The sequence below is a fragment of the Salmo salar genome, chromosome 12, assembly GCF_965601325.2.
Source record: "Salmo salar chromosome 12, fSalSal1, whole genome shotgun sequence".
Taxonomy (NCBI): Eukaryota; Metazoa; Chordata; class Actinopteri; order Salmoniformes; family Salmonidae; genus Salmo; species Salmo salar.
In genome coordinates, this window is record NC_138302.1 from 52300316 (window position 1) to 52306315 (window position 6000).

Here is a 6000-nt window from a genome sequence, read left to right on the forward strand (position 1 = left end):
AAGTAGTTGAACATGTTATTACTCCAACATTGTGAAAGTGAGAAACTGACACATTTACATTTTTGTCTAAAACAACTTTATATAGAAGGAGTGGCTGATTGAGCTGCACAAAAAGATAATGGGGAGTGATTCATACCAAGATTAAGCCTAGTGAAGCTACCGATATTTCTCACCAAGCCACCTAACGTCTTCCTGGCGCCATAAGATACAGCCATGAATTAACATGGACTGTCAATGCAGACAAGTTTTTTTGTAAGGCGACCAACTGCTGATGCATTCACGTCACGTTAATGTCACATGACACGTACACGTCATGTACATGTGACAGTTTATTATAAAAGATCTCAACATGAACGCCTTAAAAACGTCTACATGACATCTACGCGTACATCATGCTTTCACGTCGTGTACTGCATGTGTCACGTGTTAGTTTAAGTGTCAGTTTAGTTTATTATAAAAATCTCACCATGAACGCCTTACAAACGTCTACATGATGTCTACATGTACATGCTTTTTTTATTTTTTATTATTGGCCTCTGATAGGCAAGGTTGAAACGTCGCCATATTGCTTATACTAATCAAATCCTCAGATTTCCACAAGTGCATAGGGTCTAGGTATCCATTTAAAATTGGGCCTAGAATGGCAAATATCTGCAATGGTGGAAACATCATCTAGTCTAGTCAGTGACACTCCCCTTGTGGCCCCACAACCACTTTGAAATAATTGATCTGAAAGAAGTCAGACAAGCACAGAGCACAGTAAGGCAGAGAAGCCATGTCTCTTCTGTCTCTTTGCTCAGTCTTTCACCTACTCCTAGTTACAGAATGTAACACCAGCTAATGATTTAACCAAACAGTTTTGGTATCCATTATACTGGTAGTTAGAGGTTATGTACTGTTTGGTGGAGCACAGAGAATCTGACCAACCTGAGGAAACAGGAGTCTCATAAAATGTCTGTGTCCAGTTGCAGGGACTAATCCATTTGAATTTAGAAAATGCTCCATGAAGTAATCCAACAATGTGTATGACGCCATCTTGTCTATTTCAAGTCTTCTCTCATTAATTGAGACAGGTGGGTCCACCCCAAAGTGCAGACACCTGTCTCAATCAATGACAAACATTCTGTAGCTAACCTACTCCAAGATGTGTGGAGATAGGCCTTTGCTAAAAAATTAAGGGAATGGGCTTCAATCACCAAAGTACTCAATTCATGATTTTAATTGACTCTGTTTTTCTTTCATGCAAATACAAGGCTGCTGTGGTAGTAGCTAACCTACTCCAAGATGTGTGGCGATAGGCCTTTGCTAAAAAATTAAGGGAATGGGCTTCAATCACCAAAGTACTCAATTCATGATTTTAATTGACTCTGTTTTTCTTTCATGCAAATACAAGGCTGCTGTGGTAGTTACAGTCTTGTTCCATCTCTGCAACTCCTGTACGGACTCGGGAGAGAGCCAAAACACAACCCTGCCAAGCCACACTGCTCGCTTAACCCATAAGCACCAACGTGTCGGAGGAAACACAGTACAACTGGCGACAAAAGTCAGCGTGCATGCGCCCGGCCCGCCACAGGAGTCGCTAGAGCACGATAGGACAAGGACATCCCATACGGCCAAATCCTCCCCTAACCCGGACAATATTGGGACAATTGTTCACCGCCTCATGGGTCTCCCTGTTGCAGCTGGCTCTGACACAGGCTGGGATCAAACCCAGGTCTGTAGTGACGCCTCAAGCAGTGTCTTAGACCACTGTGCCACGCAGGAGGCCCCATGTGGGTGTAACGGATGTAAATCGTACTCTCCTTGCGTTGTGTTTTGTCCAAATAAATCACATCAGCCAGTGGTCCCAGTTGAGCGTAATTTATTTCTGTTGTTAAATAGGAAACAGCACATTAGTTGTGCAGGGCTTATCGGTATTGATGGCTGTCGATGGCAAAATCCCTTGCATCACATTTTCATACTGGATGAACAAAATACAAAAATGAATACAAAATATAACATGTGTAAATACCTGTTGTTAAATAGGAAACAGCACGTTAGTTGTGCAGGGCTTAACGGTATTGATGGCTGTCAATGGCAAAATCTGTAGCATGAAGACAACTGTGTTAGCAGTGGGCTTATGTGACCATTACGTCGGTGTATGCTAGCTAACACACTTATTTACAGAAATCATATGCCAAAGCACATCCCAGAAAGCCCCTCAATCCCTAACAGGTACCATATACCCACACATGTATAAATCAGTAATGTACAGCAAACTTGTACATATTGTAAAATAGAAAATAGAAAACAGTATTCAGTACGTAACCTACCCCTTGCATCACATTGTCATACTGGGAAGACCTGACGTTCGCGATCTCCCCCTATCTGCAAGCGGGGCCAATCACAACACGCCTTATTGTCATTAGAGTTGAACCAACCAATAAGAATGCTTGAACATTAAATACACCTTTCTTTAGAGGCAAGTGGAAACATAACCAACCCTGTTACATTCTCCCCTGCTGAATTACACTTGCATACTATAAAGAAACAAAATGAGGTATGCAATACCTTGCAATACATATGTCACCAAATATTCCAGTGCAAAGACTATTTCCTAAAGAGAATTAGGGGAATTCAAAGAACCCGTAGGAAAACATGCCTGTTACATGTTCAGTACACTCCGTGACAATAAGAACCTCAGACAGAAAAACCTTGGACTACTCGACCTCTGACCCATTACCTCCATGGGGTCTCTTGAAAGTAAAAATAAAAGAAAATGGCCAAAAGACTTGGATTCTAATCCTACACCCACACAGGGATTCTAATGAATTCTGTATGAAAAACCCTCTGTGTCTGCATAGTCTCTATGAGTCTCACTGGGTGTTTCCTAACCTGACCAGCCCCTGACCTGACAGGCCTAACAGAGTTATTACGTTTAACCTGTTCAACTACAACCACCATTGGTGGGTCACTGTCCACAGTCGGTGGGTAGTCAAGGTCAAGGGTTCTGTGACTGTTGCTGGAACTTGTGCCACCAGCGGCATCTTCAGAATGCCTTTCTTCCTCAGAGGGTTCGGACATTTCTTCTCCAAAGGTTAGCTCTGACATGCTTGTGCCACCAGTGGCACCCTCAGAATGTGGTGAGTTCTGAGGGTCCCTCGCCAGTGGCCAATCTTCCAGCACATCTGGGGTCTCTTTTTCAGAGGGCTCTGACTGTGTTTCCTCCGAGGTCTGTTCTGATACCCACACACTAGTCCTCTCACCGATGTCCATTTCTGGTATATCGTTCATGGATGAGTCCTCCGTCTCCTCACTCAGATCCTCACGGTCTCCCATATTAGGTGTCACCAAGGCAGTGTCAGGGAGAGGCAAGAAGTTTACAGTCATTATCAGATTACGGTGGACCGTTTTCTCCTGGCCAGTCGATATGTTCTGTATCTTGAAGATGTGGATGTCACTATTCTTCTCCATAACAATATAGAGGTTGTTCTCCCAACGATCCGCCAGCTTCCTCTTTCCACATTCACCCTTATTCACCAGCAGCACCTGATCACCAACCTCCACTGGAGCGATCACCGACCTCCACTGGAGCTCCTCTGATCTTCCTGTTGTAGAGGCCCACATGCCTCTTCAGCTGTTTGGTTTCCGACACCTGTACCGTCGCCATGGCCTCCCTCAGGTCTCTTGTCAGGGACTTGATGTACTCATCATAGTCTACAACCTCTGAGTCTTGCAGCACAGTACCAAACATCATGTCGACAGGCAGACGTGGGGTTCTCCCAAACACCAACTGGAAAGGGGCGTGGCCAGTGGTTTCATGGACTCTACAGTTGTAGGCGAAGGTCAACGACTTCAGCTTCTGGGGCCACCTGTGCTTCGCTCTCGTAGATAAAGCCCTGATTATGTTTCCCAGCGTTCTATTGAACCTTTCGACTCTCCCGTTCCCAATCGGATGGTAGGGAGTTGTGTGCGACTTCTGCACTCAACAACTCAGCAATCAATTTACTTTCAAAGTTGGCCCCTTGGTCAGAGTGGATATGACGAGGAAAACCATACACACAAAAGATGTTGTTCCACAGCTGAAGGGCCACTGCTTTAGCTGATTGGTTCGGACACAAGAAGGCATGGGCCATCTTAGTAAAATGATCAGTGATGACCAGAACATCCAAGGACTTGATGTTGGAGTCTTCAGCAGACCTGAAGTCCACACACACCAACTCGAGGGGCTCAGTCGTGATGATGTTCTCCAGTGGAGCTCTGGCCTCTGGCTTGGGGGCCTTACTGAACACACACCTCTTGCAGGTCTTGACATACTCTCTTGCATCCGACTCCACACCATGCCAGACGAACCTCTGTCTCGTCAAGTACAACGTCCGCTGTTGCCCCTGATGACCGGCTTCATCGTGGACACCCTTCAAAACTGTCGCCCTCATGGAGGTGGGTACTACATACTGGTATGTCTTCTTCTTTGACAGCAAACTTTTGGTAACGCGATATAGTACACCCATTTTCAGAGTGAGCTTCTCCCAGGTCTTCAGAATCCGCAGAGCCTCAATTGGTTCATGGCCACGTTCCCTCACTAGAAGGTCTACGGCCCCTGTCCACGTAGAAGACAACTCTGGCGAGTGCGTCATCCTGGCGCTGCTTTGATATCAGGTCGTCATGGGATAGCACTCTCACATCTGACATCTCAGATGGCACCAGTGACTGAGTGAGCTGAGGCAGTAGCAGCGCACAGTTCTGTAGACCAGCCTCCCCTTGCGACCTCAGGACTGCTGACACCGCTTCCTTTGACAGAGAACCTGGAGAAGGATAGGAGGTAGTTTAGCAGTCCATGACAATTTCACAGGCATCTGCCTCAATTGACGGTGAGCAGCTTTCGAGGTCGAATGGGTGGTTCGACCAGCGGAGCACATCTTGCACCTTCTCAGCACGTACTCCCGCAGCTTCTTCCAGCAAGGCCTTGTATGGAACCTTTGTGATGCGGTGGAGAGCGCTCGGCTGCACAAATGGCTGTCTACTGAGTGCATCAGCAATGACATTTTTGGGACCGTGGATGTACTTGATGTCAAACTCGAATGGAGCAAGGTTAGCAACCCATCTCTGTTCACAGGTGTCCAATTTGGGCTTGGACAGGATGTACGTTAATGAGTTGTTGTCTGTCCATACAGTAAAAGTCTTGCCCCTTAGCCAACTTCTCACAGACGGCCCAGCGTAAAGCAAAAAACTCTACCCTATGGGCAGGATACTTTGACTGTGCATAAGTAAGTGATTTGCTAGCGAATGCTACGGGTCTGGCACCTGGGAGAGGACAGCACCTAATCCATTACTAGATGCATCTACAGACAGCAAGAAAGGTCTACTAAAATCAGGGTGGGCTAGCATGACCTGATCGAGGAGAGCTTATTTCAACTGACTAAAGGCCTGTTTGCACTCACCAGTCCAGTCTGCTGCTGTGAGTTTCCTATGTATTCCTCTTTTCCTCTTGCCTTTCCCATGGCGTGGTGCCTTCGTCCCAGTTGTCAGCCCATGCAGCGGCTTAGCGATGGTGGAGCACCCCTCAATGAACTGCTGGTAATAGACTTTCATTCCGAGAAAGGACCGAATCTTCCCCTGGGAGGGCACGTCCGTGTTATCCTTCATGAGTTCCTTCTCTGTCATCCCTGCAATAGCCTTCACTTTTTGGGGGTCTGTGGCCACACCTCCTTCACTGATGATATTCCCCAAGAACCGCACTGACCTCTTCATGAAATTGCATTTCTTTGGAGACAATTCCAGATTATGGGCTTTGAGACGCTCAAAAACTGACTCCAAGCGTTGCAATCCAAGTTCTTCAGTCGGGGCAAAAACCAGCACATCGTCCAGGTAGCATAGAAGGCTAGAATAATTTTGATCCCCAAAAATGCTCAACATCACCCTCATGAATGTAGCTGGGCTGTTGCATAGTCCTTCTGGAAGACGGTTATATTCATATAACCCAAAAGGAGAAGTGAAGGCTGTAAACTTCTTGTCGTCTTC